At 42.1% G+C, this 20,162-nt stretch overlaps 1 protein-coding gene across 1 annotated transcript in view; it reads left to right on the top strand.

Annotated features, from left to right (window-relative positions):
• Nucleotides 1–20,162, top strand: part of SPPL2 (SIGNAL PEPTIDE PEPTIDASE-LIKE 2) — a 136,154-nt gene that overhangs the window by 51,941 nt on the left and 64,051 nt on the right. The gene's annotated exons all lie outside the window — the stretch shown is intronic.

The raw sequence follows: 20,162 nt of genomic DNA, 5'->3' as shown, positions 1-20,162 counted from the left end.
ATAAAATAGTTCAAGAGTTGAATAACCTAACACAGATGTGACAACTATGTTCCCTGCACAAATTGCTTCCACAAGGGGATAAATATTTACTTTTCAAGATTTCTACTCACGATATGGGACTCGAAGATAGATTCCTCAAGGCCTCAGGGGTGCAAGAGCTATGATAGAGATAATGACAGGAGACATACCTCCCAAGTGGAGGATAGATACATGCACCTCCCAAACCTGGATAGATTCCTTTTCCAGAGGACACATCCTACTTGGTGTGATTGTGACTAGTAAAGTGAGAGAGAGGGAGAGAGAGAGAGAGAGAGAGAGAGAGAGAGTGTGTGTGTGTGTGTTTTTACTACTAAGAAGAAGCACGGCCACTTATAAGAGAGGAGATGGACCAAAAAAAGTCCACAAGTTGTTCTCGAAAAGAGATAACTATGACAAGAGATGGTACATTGGCGAGAACCAGCTACTTGCAGGTTGGAGAGATGAAGACACTAGGCTATCAAAGGAGGCCCTTATAAAGATTTTCATGGAACCCAAAATAGTGGGTTTAAAGAGATCCATTCCTCAACAAACCTTGCGACATAGCCTTCTTTGGTTACACAAGGCTACAAAGGAAAATACAAATAAGTGGGATCAAAGGGAAGGCAGCATGGCATTGGTATAGACAAGGCATCTTTCTACCTTTTTCGGCTAACTATTGAAGAAGATTGGATGACAAATTTAGACCCAAGAAGATTCTACTCTGATAGGGTTAGCAGCACACAGGAGTTTGGCAATTGGCACATGTCTTGGCTATGGCAAGTCCCCTATGGCTTGCGTGAGATGTGGAGAGCCAAAGGAGACTCACAAACATTGCATATGGGACTGCCTTCGGCCCATGATTTTGGATGTGAGAGCCCTCAAGGTCTTCCATGATACGACCAAGACTATTGTTACCTAGGGGGCAATAGGTTGGGTCACAAAAAAAGGTGCAACATGTGGAAATTCAGATTTTCAACGATGGCATGGCTTTCTCATTGTTGGTCAGCACTTAAGCATGATTCCCATGCTAGACTTCTTATAGGCAAAGTTGAATGAGAAGCATTACCACATATAAGAGCTGATTGCTAGCATTATTGCTTGGTTTATTTAGACCACAAGATACAAACATGTCAATGATTTGCGAGACATTTCTACTACCAAGACTCTCTCTCTCTCTCTCTCTCTCTCTCTCTCTCTCTCTCTCTCTCTCTCTTTGTCATAAAAGGTAATTTCATTAATTACGAAAAAAGTACAAGATTACATGGTTACAAGATATAGGATGGCTCTAGGCCATCATGCATAAAATTTGAGACATCATAGTCAAGGTACAAAGGAAGCAGAGTGACTAGAGGGGGCCAAAAGAAACGACATTGTGTCAAGTAAGCAAATCCTGTCTAGGGAGAATATCTATTAACTCAATCAAGTTGAGCTGCCAATGAAGTCCTTTCAAGCAGACTATATGACTCTTTACACCCGATGAAGCATCAAAGATGAATGGATTCCTTATGGTCCATATATGCCAACAACCCAAGAATTGTAAGAAAGAAAAGAACACTTTCATATCTATCTAAACGGGGCCCACAAACTTGGGATGTGTAAAGACCCAGTCCTTTGGAAGCATCGATAGCCCAACCACTCGGAATTAAATGGCTGATAGTAGTGACTAAACCTTCTGTGCCACCGGGCAAGTAAGGAATCGATGGCAAGGCCCGCATACAATTCCAGGAGCCCCGTACAAACTCTACCTATTTGACACTGGAGTCACACCAACACTCTTGTACGGGGCTCCCATATGGGGATCTAGTCTCTACCACACGAGGAGGGCCACACAGGACCAGCCACTACCTATGAGGGATGGGAGCAGATGGAGAGACCCCTGGTACTTATGATCTCACGGATGATCCGGAGGAAGCCCTTTGTGCCACACAGGATCATCAGAGCAGAGATGGGGGCATCGCCCATCTTAGCTGAGGCCCTCTTCCAAACAGTGGCCTTCTTACACCGACTATGGGACTTGCCCCGGCATCGGAACCCCAGACTCGCGTTGAAGTCGTCCAAACAGCTAGCACTGCAAGGGGACATTGAATGCTGGTATGCCCGAACAGAGACCTGGCTATGGCTACATGGCCTACACATGGACCACCTCCCCCCACTACAATACAGCCTAGATTGCCCCCACTTGGAGCTCAGCTGGGAGGAGGTGAACCGTATCATCAGAATGGACATCATTCAGCTACACACGGCCAAGACATGGGTGACTCCTACAGAAGACCTAGGGACAAAGAAGACTTTCTATTGGGAGCACTTCCCGCACATATCTCCGGATAGCTTCATTACCCACCCAAGCTACATGGATACACACTTGCCCCATGGAGTTAGAAGCGCCATCGGACAGATCCGTACATCTTCACACCAGCTACGGGTCGAGACAGGTAGATGCATGGCTCACTACCTCCCCCTAGAAGATCGGATCTGCCAAATCAGCCAGCTTGAGCCGGAGACAAAAGAACACTACATATGAAGGTGTCCAACGTACTACGAGATCTGGGGACGCTTCCACTGCCTGTTTAGAGAATGATTTGGACCACTCTCCAAAGTGATGGATTTCAAGGACCAGAGATGCCTTGGGCTCTTCCTACTGGAAATACGGCGCCACAGAGACCACCTCCTCCGGACCTTGGAGCAGGGACAGGGGGCCGGCCAACGCCTGCTCACAGAATTCTACCGAGAGCCAACTACCATCCCCACCCCTGAGGCCCCACCAGCCCCACTAACCTCCCGGCGGCGGGAGACCACCCTTGCCATAGCCACGGCAAGAAGCAAAGCTCGGCACCCATACCCAACCAGCCCCCGCCCCCGCAGGAGGCACATGTCAAGGATACAAGGGGTACTGCACCCCCACCGGAGGGCCCTGCCCTACCGATTCAGCCTCTCGATGTTAGATAGACCCATGCGGGACATTTTAGGATGACCAAGCTCCATGAGCAATTCCACACCATACTTGGAACACATATGAATTGTACCCAGTCTATATACCACCTTGTACCTACTCAATTAGTTAATCAAAGCATTAGATGGTAGCTTTACTGGGACCTGGAAAGTTTCCCAAACATTTTGTATGTAACGTTTTGGTCTCATAGGCCACCTTGGTGTTGCAAGGTTAAAATCTTGCCAGGACAATTAGAATCTAGGACAGGATAGGGCTGGCGGTATTGAAGAATTCTGGAGACCTTACTTCAACTCTCTCTCTAGCATTTCATTTTTCGATGTTTCATTCTGTGCATCCGCCTCTGTATTGGTGCACTCTGACATGGTCTCAGAGTAGTAGCATGCTGTTGTAGGAGCTGTGAAGACTTGATGAGGAGTACCAACATGAAAAAGGAGTCATGTTTTGGTGTTGAAATGCAAGCAAAAGAGCTGTGCAACTGTGGACTGCTGGAGTGTGTAGAGGATTGTGTGTAATGAGAGAAATGGAGTTGTGTTTTCAGGTTTGGAGAGCAGCCTTGACCTACGTTTTGCTAGGAGGAGACTCAAGGACTTGCATCTTACTGTAAATCAGCAAGTTGCAATAGTTGCACCAGGACGTTCTTTAGTTGGGCAAGGTGATCTCCGAACACATGGCTGGTAATGTTAGCATAGGATCCCTTTGCTATGTTTAATTTTATTCTTCTTTGATCACCTTTAAGAGGGTCGATACCATCACATGGGAGTCATCAATACCCATGGTCTTCGATTCGGTGGATTGGTTCAAGCAGCATTCCTACCGCCATGGGGAAAATGGAGGTTTTGATAGGTCAAAACTCCATTACAAAGAAGGGCAAGGAGAAAGAAAAGCACGACAAATCCAAGCAGTAGAATGGCTAGACAAGGACAAGAGGAGCCATCCAAGAAGGATTTTGAGTCATTTGGAGTAGCAATGGCTCCATCATTATCTATATTTCTGCATTTGGAGGTTTTGGAGTCTTCATTGCTCCAGCATGTTGCATTGGTAACTTGGTGGTTCCCTTGGCTTAGGAATGAATCATCGTTGATAGTTGCGCTTCACACCACATGACTACTTCATGGATAGGCTTTTCCATGTGCGTTCTATGCAAGACCACATCTACACTAGTGACAGCCCTATTCATGACATAAAAGAGATCAGAATCATCCTAGATGGACATGTTGGTGCCTTTACATCTGAGGTGCTTTATATGCCATGTCTTGGCTTCCATGTGTTTTCGGTTAGTAAGATTTGTAGCTTAGGGCTGCTTGTGGAGTTTGATGCTAACTCTTTCAAGATTTAAGATGGTGGTGGTGTGTCACAGGTATGAGGGGTATGGTATTTACAAGCTGAAGAATACACTAGCTTGTTCCTACTACCTTTATCTTCTCAATTCTAGACAGAGTTGTGGCATGCTCGGTTTGATCACTTAGCCACAAGTACCTAAGGAAGGCGGCTCATGACAAGCTTGTTTTTGTTACTAGAGGTTGGGTTGAGCTAAACGTCGTGTGTTTCTTGCATGCAAGGGAAGTTACAAGATTGCATCCCCAACAAGGCGTCTTAGAGGGCTATAGCTCCATTGGAGTTGGTGCACAAGGATTTGTGACAAGTACCCTAGATCTTATGGGCAGAGGCCATAGCGACGACTATCCACATTCTCAATAGATCCACTACCTCAACTTCATGACACCATTTGAGGCATACTTTGGTAACAAATGTGATGCCTCATATTTTAAAGCTCTAGGGTGGAGCTTGGACTGAGCAATGAGTGGGCAACTGTCGCGGCTTCTCAATGGAGTGGAGTGGGAAGCCGAAGAAGAGGAAGGAGTCGAGCAGCCACTGTCTCTCGAAGGAGCAGATTGACGAGGAGATAGTATCAAACAATCATTGTCTCTCGATGGAGTGGATTGCAGAAACATGGGCTGTGGTAGCCACTGTACCCGAAAATAGGTGGGAGAAGATTGCCGCTGGCATTGCGATGATCTCCAGGAGGTCGTAGCGCCAATTGATCCTCCATGTGCTCGAAAGGACTTAGTGCTCATCCGATGTGTCTTATTGCCTTGAGCATAGAACTCTGATAGCCGATGTAGAACGATCTTTGTGGCCCAGAAAGGAGAGGTGACACAAGGAGTGCTTGGTGGAAGACGCATATACTTTGGAAGGGTGGAGAGCAAAGGTCGAAGTCGGCAAGCATCGGTGGTGTGTTTGTTCTTGCCACAGTAGGAACACCCAGTAGACTGGTCATCTGTTGGTAAAGAAGCCATGGGTACTAGTGTGCTTTGCTGAAGAAGAAAGAGGTCAGCCATGAACCATGAATTGCAATGACCACGTCAAGGTCTAGGAGAGCAGTGGAAGGGCTGGAAGTGAGTTGCGTGTGGGAGAAGGATGTGACCGGCAGTAAGAGATGGCAACTAGTAGAAAAATGCAAGTGAGGAGAGAGAGAGAGACTAAAAACGGAGGCTGCAGGAGAGAGAAAGACTAAAAACGTAGGAAAAAGTAGCAGTAGCAGTCAACATGCTGAATTAGCTCCGAATAGTGTGTGGTAGGCTGGAAACAGGCGCCAAACTATTATAGACAGCAATGGCCAACTTGGACTGTGATGTCCTCTGTGTCCGAGGTGTGGGCAGCAAGCTAAAATACCTGAAATCTGTAAAAATGAGATTATTTTCTGAATGGAGAGTGATCAGCAACAGTCACTCTGCTGTAAATAGCTGCAAACTGCGGGTGGAAGGCTGGAAATAGGCGCCAGTAGACTGTAGATGACAATAAGGGACAGCTGAGATTGTGATGTCCTCCGCAAAAGGGGTGTGGGCAGCAAGCTGAAAACACCTGAAACTTGCAAAAACGAGATTTTGATGCAGCGGAAGAAGAAGAGAAGTGGATGTGGAACCTGGTACCGGTCTTTGTCATCATTGGAATGGAGGATCTATGCCGCTGTTTTAGCAAATCCAGCTCTGATACCATGTCAAAAGATGATGTACCAGCGAGACTATCGACTTTGTGGGAAGGAACATGGAGTGAACTCGGCAAACATAGAGAAGAGAGAAGAAAATTTGATGAATGGAATGATGAAGTTCTTAATCATGGAGTGAATGTGATACAAGGGAACAAGGGTGCCGTAGCACAAGGAAGATGATGAAGACAACCACGAACCACGAACCGCGATGTCCTCCTGAAGGTGTGTGAGGGTAGTGGAGAGGTTGGAGAGAAGAGGCGATGGATTGAATGAATTAGCCATAAGGAACGAATGAGAGTGGCCTATAAATAGGCACGGTCAGTTTAGGATGGTGCCCCTTTTTGGGGCTGCAAACCCTAAATGCAAAACGCAGAAACGCAAAAACGCAAAGTGTGGGTGAAGGGTTTCCCAACACTCCCAAGTAGCCTCTTCCTTCGAGTAGTCTTTCCACTTGACCAAATACTCGGGATAAACAATCCGAGAAGATCATTTAGTCCTAAGTCAAGAATCAATTTAGGTTCTAGTGAAAGATAATGAGTAGTATCCTCAAGGGACTTCCTCAATTGGAATAATTAGTTTGCCTTGTCCCCATTATTCTTTCAAAAAACTCACATGGAACATATAGTGAACTTGGATTTTCAAAGGTAAATCCAGCTCATAGGATATGCTACATATCTTCTTGGAAATCTCAAAAGAACGATAATACCTGGAAGATAATTTATAGTACGTATCAATAGTCATTGAATCAAAGTCATTTGGGACTTTAAGGTAAACTGACATGCCCTCGTGGAGCTTTCGAGGACCGTAGTGTTGGTTAGCATAAAACATGGCACAATCCTAGGCAATTTTAATGCTTCCCCTAGCAATCATCAACATTTCTTGTGTATCGTGCAGAAAGCCGGCTATGGAATGCATTTTCACTTCTTGAGCTTTGTGGCAATCAATGGTTTCGGCTCATAATCCTACATAAGCATAAACCGGCTATAACCAATGGTCGAATACTTAGCATTGTTATAATCAAACTCAATCTGAGGAAGATAATACTCCCATTTAGATTGCCTACAAGAGACATATGCACATAACATATTCTCCATGGTTTGATTTGTTCGTTTGGTCTGTCCATCAATTTCAGGATGTTTCGAGGATGACATGGACAATCGAGTTTTCAGTCTTTGAAAAACTATTTGCTAGAAATGACTAGTGAACTTAGGATCTCAGTCACTGAAGATTTCATTAGGCAAACCATAAAGTCTATATAGATGTTCAATGAAGAGACCAACCAACTCATGGCTTTTCATGATAATCTTTATAGGAATGAATCAAGCCATTTTTGTCAATTGGTCAACCACAACCCAGACTGCATCATGAACTTGATTTGCATGGGGCAATCCTACCGCAAAATCCATAGAAATGCTACTCCGCTTTCTATCGGGAATCTGTAAAGGATGCAACATCCCTACCTATCTATGCCATTCATCTTTATTAATATGATACTGCAGGCACTTACGTACGTAAGACTCGACCATAGTCTTTATATGCAGCCAATAAGAGTACTGAGTAACCAAGGCCAAAGTTTGGTGCGCCAAGTTGTCCAATGCTTGGCGCATTGTGACACTTACATAAAATTTTCTTGTGGATATCTTGATCATTGGGACACACATACTTTGCCTTATTTAAAAAGTAATCCATAATGAATGGAATACTTTTTAGCTAACTTTCTCTCAGTAGCCAGCTTTCGAGAAAAAGAGAAATTAGTTGAGATTTCAAAGAAGGATAAAATATTGACTTTAGGAATTTGACTAAGAGCATTGGCAACCATATTAGTTGCGCCCTTTCTATAGTGAATTTCGAAGTAAAACTCTTGTGTAAGGTTGGCCCATCTCTCCTTGTAGTCACGGAGATCTCGTTGAGAAATAACAAATGATGTATGCTTCAAGAAGAGATGTCCTGAATCCCATATGCATAGTGAGAAGAGAGGAGAACCTGAAAAGCTATAAAGATATGTACTTGGTTCACTTTTTTTATATATGCTATTTTGTACTTTGTACTTCATTGTGAGTCTCTGTCATGTCCTACTCAGGATTGTGTTTATGAGTCCAAGTTGTCTATCTTGGAACCTAATTCAATCGAGCCACAGCTACCTACATTGTCATGGTTCTAGTCAATACATTCAAACCTCCATAGCTACAGCCATGCTCAAGATCCATGATTTCTTTCATGGTATCAGAGCCGTGGTGGGCATGGTCTAGCTCTCCTCACTACTCCCTGAGCTCTTCACAATCTCTAGTCAATCTAGCTTAAGCATTTAATCTCATCTCTTAAGTTACACTTCTTCTTCTTGCTGTTTGCCATAGCCAAGCTTCACCTACCCGCCTTGGAGCTCTTGGGTCTTTCTCCACACACCATATTTGTCTGTGATTTCTTCTAGGAAAACACTTCTCTGGTTAGGGCACACCACGACTCATTGCAGCAATAGGCATTGCTGAAATTCGTCATTGACTGTGGATGTGCGACTGTCAGTGGTTGTACCGTCGAATCATCCAGCACACAAAGCGAAATACTTTGTGATCATAGGGCTTTCTTAGCCTATCATATGAGCTACCTTCTCACCGATTTCTGGTGCAAATGGACCAAGGATCGTGTAGATATGAGCTGAAAATCAGACAAGGTGCAAAACCCTAACAAAGAACAGCCATAGCTTGACTCAAACTAAGCTTTCTCTCTCACCTCATTTACTCTTCTGTTGAAATCTTTGTCATTCAAACCTGTATGTTCTCTAGCAAGGGCAATTTTCAAGAAGATTTGAAAGAATCAAATCAACAATCAAGCTTATCATAACTAGTATCTATTGATACTCAAATGGTGCTTCTTGGCACTTAAAGTTTTTTCTTTGGCTTACTCAAGTGTAACTCATCTTCAGCTGCTTTAAAGCTTACTCTCAGTTTGTAATGATTTGAATTTTTTATTGATCCAATTCCTTGTAAGTCTCAATCTCACTGTAAAAGGACAGACATTGCCCGAGTCTTCTCGTGGTAAGACCTCCTTCTAAGGTGACTGAACTAGAGCAGATAACAAAGTTTAATGGTGAAGGCTTTCACGCTTGGAAATAGAAAACCATGTACCATCTCATGAGGAAAGACCTCTGGGATCTCTTTGAGGAAGATGATGCAGATGACAATGCTAAAGAGAAAGATGCTGCAGAAGATCAGCCTAAAACAAAGACATGGAAGAAGATGAATAACAAAGCTCTAGGTATTATTGCCTGGGGTCTATCCGATAATGTACTACATCATATTTCCGGCATCAGGGATGCAAAGAAGGCATAGGAAGAACTTGACAAGATCTTTGGTACACAAGCAAAGAACTCGAAGGTAAAATTACTTATACAGTTTTATAAATTGGATGTAAAAGATAGTTTATCTATGACTGTATACATCAATAAGTTCAAGAGCCTTAAAACTCAGTTAGCAACTCTTAAAAAGAACATTGATGAAGATGAGGCAATAGCAGTGCTACTTGCCAGTGTTAATCATGAACCGTATGAGAACCTTGTTTCTACACTAAGTAATGTTCCCAGACTCTCACTCAAAGACATTGAGCACTCACTGCTTGGTGGAGAAAGTAAATTTAAAAACAAAGATGTAAAAGAGACCGCGGCTTAAGTAAAAATCTCTTATACACCAGAGGAGCTACTGGACCCAAGGGAAGAGGTCGAGGATTCAACACTGATAACAAAAGTCAGATGATATGTCATTATTGTGGTAAGACTAGCCATATTGCGAGTGAATGTTTCCACAAGAAAAGAGCACAACAGATGTAGAATGACCACCACCAAAGTCAATTCATGAATGAAGAAGAAGAAGAAGATACTTCCGTTACCATCAACAACTCTGAGAGATTGTTCTAAGGAATTTGTTCCCATAGTGGATCTCTATGTTTCCCTTAGTGGATTTGCTTTGTAAAAACCCTTGCCAAAGATGTAAAGTCTCAAGCTTTAACTTGACTAGACTGTCTATGATCTAGTCTCCCAGGCCATGTTATCATGTAGGGGAGGCAAAAGCCAGCAAGTGTAGGGACTCATCATTTGAGGGGGGGTGTTGAGAAATAACAAATGATGTATGCTCCAGGAAGAGATGTCCTGAATCCCATATGCACAATGAGGAGAGAGGAGAACTTGAAAAGCTATAAAGACATGTACTTGGTTCATATGCTATTTTGTACTTTGTACTTCACTGTGAGTCTCTGTCATGTTCTACTCGGGATTGTGTTTATGAGTCCAAGTTGTCTATCTTGGAACCTAATTCAACCGAGTAACAATTACCTACATTGTCATAGTTCTAGTCAATACATTCAAACCTCCATAGCTACAACCATGCTCAAGATCCATGATTTCTTTTAGATCAGACTTATCACAAAGGTATTTTAATGAATGGTGGTTCGTCCAAATAATAAATTGGGCACTATACAAATAATAACACCATACTTTAAGTCCATGGATGAGTGCCAATAATTTCTTCTCTTGGGTGGTATAATGTATTTGGGCATCATGGACCTTATGGCCCTCAGATGCCATAGGTCGGCCATCGTGATAAATGATAGCACCTAAAGCATAATCACTCACATTCATATGAATCTCAAAAGGTTTATTCAGATTGATAATCTATAACATTGGTGCAATGGTAACGAGCTGTTTCAATCTTTGAAAATATTAATGAAGCTCACTGGTCCAAGGGTTCAGCAATATGAGCATAGTTTTTCATGAACTCTTTAAAAAACCCCAAAAAAACTATTAAGATTATTATTTTAAAAATTTAAATTAGATGGCAAATTAAATGAATAAACATTTAATAAAACAAATATAAGTAGTAACACTTGGATCGACTCAATTCGAATGCTGAAACCATATGTACGTTATTCTCTGTGATCTCGGAGGGTAAACAACTCTCGATCACATCGAAATAATCATCAAGCTCAAAGTACATGATTTTTATAGTTAATGTACAAGAATTAATATTTATAAAAAAACCATTGCATGCCAAAAATAATATCAACATGGTCAAGGCTCATAAGTCAGAAGTCCATAAACTAATGGTACTGTTGGATCGATAGATCCAAATCCGGTACCACTTGATCCCAATGATCCATAGTAGGGCCCTCCACATATTGGACATGATAAATTTGGTTAGGGCGTACCATGTAGACCTGCAATGTCTGCCTCAACTGAGAAGAAATAAAAATTATGAGTAGAGTCATTATCGAACAAAACTGTAACCTCTTGGCCATTTATATGCCAAGTGACCTTTAAAAGGTCATTCAAACTGAAAACAATTTTATCAATGCAACTACTGTTGCTACTATTAGCACTAATAAAACAATTTTATCAATACCAAGTGACCTTTAAAAGGTCATACGAACCAATTTTTTTTAAATCAATGCAACTACTGTTACTACTATTAGTAGTAATAAAACAAACTTTAAATAAAATTTCAAAAGATATACTTAGAGCTTCAAGCGTATTTATTGAAGTCTTAGAAGTAAACTTCGCCTTCTTGTTCTAGGGGCACTCTCGATCCCTGCGAAAGTGACCCAACGGCCCTTCGAGCAATCCTTGCTAGGAGTGACCTTGTGCTTATCATCCTTCTTTTTATGCAACTCCAAAGATAGTTGATGAGTTGCCGTTGGGTTAGAGGACTTCCTTGACTTAAAGATAGAGGTAGCTCGATGGGAGACCCCTATCGAGTGGCTACCCCTACTCGCAATTAAAGTATTATTGAAAATTTTTGCATACCTATTGATGATTGTCCAGGACCTTTGTTTTGTACAACAAATCTTTAAACTCATGTGAATTTTTGTTTCTATATCTAGCTCAAATAATCAATCATGAAATGTTTCCGAAAAAGGGGATTGAAAATCAGCCCATGTTATCGGCTTGGGGTGTATCCCTGCCCACCAAGCATACACCTTCTGAAACCAGCCTTCCTTCTTGGAATGGGTGGTGATAACTTGATTTAAGAGTTAATTACAGCAATAAATAAATGCACATAAAATGAATTACACACTTTACCATAACATTCTTGGGCAGTAGACTCCCTGTTGGTCCCAAAACTGGCGCCCCTTGCGGTATTTCTTTAGCTTTCATTCGATTGGAAGGAGTACAACTTGAGATTCTTCAATCTCCTCCTGCTAACCAATCACTCTTGCTGTCATAAATGACCAGCAAGCCTTCTGGGTCATTTGCCCCTTGATTCACCCAGGACTTCTTCTCCAATTTGACCCTTGGCTAGCTAAATGCTGCCCCAAATCAATTTGGGATGGGTTGGCTCCTGAAATCCCTTGATAATCTTTAATTATCAGCTGCTGATTTCAGTCCCTTGAGCCTTCAATCTCTGGCACGGATCCCAAGGTGGCTGCTAAACCCTAATTTCTGCTGTAAATTAGGGTTTACTGCAGAAATTATAGATCAGCCCACCAAAAATGGTTGAGATCTCCTCCAAATGGCTAAGAATTGTTGGGAATGGTTGAGCATAGGCTGAAGGAGATAAGAGAATGCTGTAAAGAGAGAAAATTCTGAGATTTGTCACAAAGAACTGATCAAAATCAGCTGCTGCCCTGCTGTACCAGCCCCAAATGGATGCACCAACAACAATAGGAGCATCAGAGACTGTGATCTTCAGGAGAAGGTGCATCAGCAGCAATTGCCAGCTTCCCAAGGTCAAGAATATGCAATCTCCATCATCAAAATGGTCTCCAATGGTTGGGAAATGGCCCCAAAAGCTAGCAGCAACAGTCCAACATCTCTTTTCAACAGCTTGAAAATGAAAAAACGAGGTTTCCCTCTCCCTTCAGTCCTATTTAGCCTTTCCCCCACTTGCATGGGAAATTTTTGCCAAGTGGCTGCTTTCTTAATCCATTTTCAGCAATTTCCAGCCATTTAATTAATTTTCAGAATTAATTAATTCTGAAAATTAATTCAGCCCTTAATACATGCCTAGAAAATTGACCTTGCCCATCCAAAAATTAATTGGCTAGGCCATTTGCAACCCAAAGTGGTCCCATGCATTAATTGACCCTTGGACAAGCATTAATCCATTAATTAATGCCTAGTCCCTAGTGTCACCCCACTGACACTTAATGGCCAATTAATGGTCCTAGGGGCAAACTGACACCAAAATTCACCTAGAATGTAACAAGTGTAACTTGTTACAACTTTTGTCTTTGACACCCATATTTTTCACAGGGTCCTTCGGCCTTCAACTGTGAAAAACAGTAGCTTGTACCTCACATATGCAACACATGTGCATCTTTTAATTGCACATTTGATTAATCCTTTAATCAAATGTCAATTAAACATAAGCAAAGCATCAAATTTTCACGTCCTCGTGACACCTTCCCTTGTAACATGATTTCTATTTGTCCGATATGCGGAGCATCATCAAATTGACACAAATCAAAATATACCATCCATTTGGCTAGCCACGAATCAATGTTTGTCTCATCACATTTCTTCTTCCCTTTAAAGCGATTGGTTGGGAACTAAAGAGCCAACATCATCATGGTTGTGGGCACAAATGGAAAATGGGGACTACGCAGCTCAGCTCATTGCCATTTCATGTCCTCGCCTTGAGCTTGGAGAATTGCCATAAGTGACGAATCTTTGTTAAAATTAAAAGAAAAACAAGCTTCGAGATGCTACGTGTGCATGTGTTTGGGTTCGGAAGAAGCTGATGGGCATTCTCCATGTGTAGTTTCAATGGAAACGGGCATATCAAAAGAAGATACCCTGTGAGAAGTCACGGTATCAGTAAGAGAAAGGAGTATAGAGAAGAACGTTTTGGAGAGAGAGAGAGAGACAATAATTTAGAGATCAAGGAGTGCGAGAGAGAAGAGCAAAACAAAATAGAAATGGTCTTGTTGCACCTTTTTTAAAAAACAAAAAGGGATAGAGGGGGTAGCTTTAAGGGCTCGCTTTAGGCACCTTAGACCAAAAGAGTCAAAAAATATTGGTGCAAAGATAATAAAAAGGATCGGAGAGGAAATGGAAAGAACAAGGCGATGTCACATGCCACGTTGGTCTGAAGGACACATCAAGTCAATATGAAGGTTTGACCAGCCCCTTGAGTGCCATGCCATCCGTGAAGTGCCACATCCACCAGTCGAGAAGATCTGAGCGGGCCACACAGCCATACGCAATTTGTCTGTCCGACTACCCCCTGTTCTTTGTGCACGCCAAGCAGTGGTTCCCCCTAGGCATTGACTTATTGAACTGCCTTTCTCTCCCTCTCTATACACCATCTCCCTCTTCATCATCTCTCTAAAATGATGTTTCTCTCTCCACAATTGCTCCCAATCATTCTCTCTCTACGAGTGTTAATGTTGGCAATAGTATTCATCTTGACATTAAAGAGAATGTTAACATTAAAATCGATACTAACATTAATGCAAACATTAAATCTTAAGATTACAATAACATTTATTCTTACATTAATATTAAAATTAATGATACCATTGACATTAAATATTTAAATTGATAAAAATTCCTATCAATCAAAACTCGAATGCTTATCTCGGCCATGTCTCAGCTTCCAATGATGGTCTGCCTTAGCCTTGGGGCGGTAGCTCCTCGGACTCCAATGGCTAGAACCAATGAAAATCCTTGCGTACAAGTATCACCCCAACACAAAAACTGAGCATGAGTGCTAGATAAGAAATATACCTTGCTATCATACCCACCATACGCAACACATTTCCCCCATGCACGCCCTTTCAACTAGTAGTGTCCCATACTATGCGACATCATCGATTCTCGCATCCAATTGTAGGTTGAGGCTTTGATACCAATGAAACATCCCTTAGGATCCAACCTGCACATGAGACATGACACAAACCATATCCACAATAAAAGGGACTGGACATCAGGCTCACCTCCTAGCCGTAGAGCCAAACAGGATCACCCCTGAGCCTGGGAGCTAGCAACATGCTAGGTCACGACCACATCCGAAAGGTTGGCATCCCATATCATGAGCCCGCACCATCTTGATGTACGGATGCATTGGCCTATGGGCCAAGAGTCCAAGAGTGGTAATCACACATGAATATACACAATAGAGCCTTGAGTCCTATAAATAGGACTCGGCTGCCCTAAACCCAAAGTGCCCTTAGTGCGTTTACACTAAGTCATTTCACGAGCATGGTGACCAATGCTACTAGCACCCATCTAGATGGGCGTAATAGGAATGAAGTGAATCAATCCTTTAGACACCCTCTCTAGCATGAGTCTTAATGCCATGATCCCTTGGAAAGCTATTAGAAGGCTTGGGCTAAGAAGATCCCAATAGCTCTAAAAGGAATCAATCATCTCCTGGACACATGCTTGAAGGAAAGCCCACTAGAGCCTATGAAAGATCCCCCTTTGTCGAAGGGGCCACCAAATGCTTGCTTGGTATTAACCATATCTCTTGTTTGTGTCTAATAGGAAACTCTCGAATGATGTTTTTATTTCAATCTACCATGCATCTTCTTAGCTATCCATTTGTACCTTGGATGTCTCTTCTTCTTCCTTCAATGAAGCTCTAGATGTCCTCTTCCTCTCTAGAAGGCTACGTTTCCTCAAAGGCTCCTCTAAAGAAGGAATTAACCTCCTAGAAGCACTCATCTAGACTTCAAATTGCCAAGCCATCTAAAAATGCTCTAGCCCTCCAAATCACTTGAGTCTTTTGGAACGGCGTGGGCTGCCCCATGCCCATCTTTGCTATCTCCTATGTAGAATATGTCTAGCTGCCTCTTTGCAATCTCCACAGCCTCATGCAAAGGTGTGAAATTAGACATCAAGTTTGCAACACCGTGCTCAAGCTGGATATCCATCCTCTTGTACAAAGCAGAAATCGCCTTGCTTGTTGAATGACAGGGACCTTTGAAGGGAGAATCTAGAAAACTGAACTGTCTATGTTATGTGCAATGAGAATAATACAAAGCAAACTCTCTTACTCTTAGGCAATGAGCACAATGAACAAGCGAAGTAACAATCAATAATGGTGTATGGATGGAATGAATGCACAATGAGTTGTTACATTGTAGACCCAAACATGGATGCTACATGAGCCACATTCAATGTGCACGAAAGTAGACTAATTGGGAGTTCAAAAACTAAAGTGGGCATGCCCCAAAATGGAGCTGGACACACTATCTCAACACTTTCTCTCAACGACATTTAGGGGATAGAACAGAGATGAAGACCCAGTGAAGCTAAGAAGCATAGTACCGGGGAGTTTCGGAAACGGGGGAAACGGAAACAGGAAAAACTGGAGTTTCACCCAAATTTTGGAAACAGGGAAACGGTTTCGGATTGTACACTAAAATAAATACAGTATTATGTGGGTATGTAAATATATCAATGCCTATAACAACATGAACTCAAATTTCATACAAAACTTTGAGTCTTCATGTCATATGATTAAAATCATGATTCATTACACATGTCACGGCTCACGAGTGAAGATTGAAGAGTCAAGACTCAATGATTGAAACTTAAGACAGCTTAACAAAATTAAGACTCAATTTTCAAAACTTAAGGCAACAAAATGAATTATAATTTATGACTCATGAATCATCTATGATCTAAAGAGTAGTGAAGACTGACATCAAGAACAATGGAGACTAACATCAAGAATGATGGAACAAGAATCAAGATGCATAATAAGTGAAATCAAGATACAATGATACATATAACTACATCATGTGAATAATCTGTTAAAACTCCAAAGTCCAGTGAGCACTGAGCACTGAGCACTATGTGCTAGTCTCTAGACTCTAGTAAGTACTGAGTAATAAGTATCAACATCAATGAATACCTGGAAACTGTAGTCTAGACAACAAGGCCTGATGTCTTTGTTGGGAACGCATGCTAATTGGTCTTTCACACACGTTACACTCCCCAATTTCTCCAATCCACAATAGTTGCACCACCACGTCTTTGATCCGGCGGAGCCCTCATATCCCTTGATTGGAGTGACTTGCCTCCAATATGTATTCGGCGCCATGATTAGCCTTTAGGTAATGGGAAGAAGAAGAAGAAGAAGAAGAAAAGGAAAAAGAAGAAGAAGAAGAAGGAGAGGAGAGGAAGAAGAAGAAAAGAAGAAGAGGAGGCGGCGGCAGGAGTTGGACTGACCACAGGACGTCGAAACGCCGGTTTGCCGTTTCCGTTTCAGTCCAAAACGGCCAGTCCATTTTGGGAGCCCCGAAACGCCGTTTCGGGGTACTATGTTGAGAAGAGACACAAAATTGGTGTGGCAAGAAGCACCCCCTCTTAAACTGCTAAGTGGATGGGGGTCCAATCCCAATTCAAGCAAGTGGCTGAGCGAGGCTGCTCCAAGGTAAAGCCTTCGGTGAAGCATCAGCCATATTGTCTTTGTAGGGATATACTCCAAAAAGTCACCTGCTGCTTAACCTGGTCACAAACCAAATGATACTGAACCCTGATATCCTTGGCACCTTGAATGGAAGGCTAGGTTACATGCCAATCCCATCACACTCTGACTGTTGGTGTACAGGATAGTAGGCTGCTCTAATGAAGTACCCAAATCATTGAATAGTTGTCTCAAATAGTCTCCATGGTACACGAGAAACTAATACCCACCATGAGATCACCTGTTAATAGAGTCTCCATGGTACAAGAGTGAAGTACCCAAATCATCGAATAGCAGTCTCAAATAGGGTCTCTATGGTACAAGAGAAACAATATCCACTATTTTAATGTCTTCTGCGCAATCTGGGTCATCGAATTCCTGAAGTACAATTCGTCCATAATAATGAACCCCCAACTGATAGTTACCCTGAAGATACCAAAGTACTCGCCTGCAGTACGGGGAGGTGCTGAAGAGAACTGGCTAAGCAACTTACTGCATATGCATATGCCAAATGAGGATGTGTGTTGGCCGAATTGAACGAAGGGTCAACGAGCTACCAAAACCTAGTAGCATCCACCAACTCTTAACCATCATCTGTCCAACTTGCTGTAGGGATTTCACCAGAGTAGTGGATGGAGTGCAAGATGTCATGATCATGCTGAACGAGCTCAATAACAAGAAAATAATGCAGCAGTCCCAAATTAGTCATCTCAAAAGTAACTCTCAACTTGTGCACCATATAGAAACCTTGGCTGTGTGAGAGTGAGTGATAATGAAAGCATACAAGATAATGAAACAATGAAGTGCATTAGCTGAGTAACATGCAAGATTGTTGCTGATTGGGGAATCATTTATCTTAAGGATAGGGGCAATACGCTTTGTACTTCTGTGGGATAGGTATCCATCATGTATTACCGTATTCAATATATATGCTGGTAAGGGTGCCATGATATCTGCATACTGAAATTCGCAGTTGTTTGTGACATGTGTGAAAAAGCCATGTACCATGCATGCCAGAGTTTGCAGAGACCATTTGTGATTGTACACATTCCCTTAGTGCTTTGTTTGTATGTACAAAGATGTCTTTGAATAATGGTGTTGCCATATTTAGGCTTGAGAATCGATGACATGCAGCTGTGATGGCTTCATCATGGAGGGTGCAATTTTTAGTGCCAATAAGCAGACCGCTTAGCTGTAAACGCCCCGAACAACGTAGTATGCTTAACAATTATGACATTCGCTTGTTTTCGAGATTTAATATAAAAGAGAATGAACACTTAAAGCTGAAAATGAAAATTACTTACAAAATTACAGCCATGAAAATGTTAAAGTAATGGAGACAAGATTGAGGGTTGAAGATGGGCAACCCCCCCCCGAAGGAATGTATTTCTGCTCAACCCAAGTCCCTTAGGGAAGAGCTCAGTTACAATCAACCTGAGAGTGAGGAGAAGTAATGCTCACTCTCACAAGATCATGCAAAGATATACAAACACACATGCATTATCTATTATGCAATGATAAGAACTGATTTCTTTACAGTATGAGAGAAGAAAGAGGGGAAATTAGCCTTTCTCCATCGTTGAACAGTAGTACATGGATAGGGCTTGCTTCTTGTTGCTAAAATGGAAGAAAGAGCATGAGAAGAAGGTGCTGTAATGAATTTACAGGCTTGCTGTCCTGTAAAACAGTAGTGATAGAAGAGGGAATATGGAGGAATTTGATAATGGAGAAGTGGGGGATGATGATGGGGATGGATGGGGCCAGTTTCTGGCTATCTGTGGGTGCTGTACATGAGTTTACAGCAAAGAAAAATGATGCTGAATGAAGAAAAACGAGCTCTTATTTATAGGAGAGGGAAGAGCTAGTACAAAAGGGGAAAGTGGAGTAGCACAAGATAAGTGTCCAGCCACATGTCATGAGATGTGACAAGTGGTGGGACACTTGGAAACTTGTGTGACAAGTGTCTTGACACTTATCTCTTCTCTATGGCCTTCCTTTTTGGGCTGAATACTGTCAAGAATAGAAACAACCAAATTTAGTAAGCATAGTCAGAGTACAAAACTTACTATTTTTAGAATGACATACCTATTTTTTAGGACTAGCATTTTTAGGCTAATTCGAGGCTCCTAAAATTTAGGGACCCCCCCAATATGGGTGTCATATGAAAGCTTTTTCCGTGTACATCGCAAAAACGGTATCAGAATCTTCATGTGACTTTCCTATGCAAAGAAATGTGCATTTCAAGCTTTCAGCCCACACATGTACATTATACAAGCATTTCATGATCATGCCATCTTGTTGATTGTAACTGCCTGTTCTGGTGGATCTAGCCCACACTTCAACGCATCAATCTTTTCTATGTGCGAGTCTAACCCTGATATGCGTGAGTTCTGGTCACAGGCGCCCAATCAGGCCATATAGGTGGAAGTGTGAACTATCTTTTCTCTAACCCACCGCATGGGTCCACCATAACCTGTGACTACTCATCAGTGGCCAGCTCCAATGCACTTTTCTTTATATCTAATTAGTGCAAAGGAAATAAATTTAATAAATCATTATATAGACAAATTAATGAAAAAGGATACAAATTCTGTTTCTATAGAGTTGTGACATTAGCCCTGAAACCATCATGATCTACATTTGTCCTGATTTCATCGTGTCAAAAGCATCATGCCCCCCCATTCTCTCATGCAACAAGCAGAGCCTTGTTGGTGGGGGTACGGGAGCAGTCGCTCATTATTTTGTAAAATATGCCTTCATACTAAAGAGAAGCATCACTCCCTGGAAATGGTTGTAAATTGTT

The sequence above is a fragment of the Lygodium microphyllum genome, chromosome 28, assembly GCF_053477565.2.
Source record: "Lygodium microphyllum isolate KBCC chromosome 28, Lygodium_microphyllum_v1.1.10, whole genome shotgun sequence".
In the NCBI taxonomy this organism is placed as follows: domain Eukaryota; kingdom Viridiplantae; phylum Streptophyta; class Polypodiopsida; order Schizaeales; family Lygodiaceae; genus Lygodium; species Lygodium microphyllum.
The sequence above is the reverse complement of the archived record's forward strand: the minus strand, read 5'-3'. Positions and strand labels throughout refer to the sequence as shown.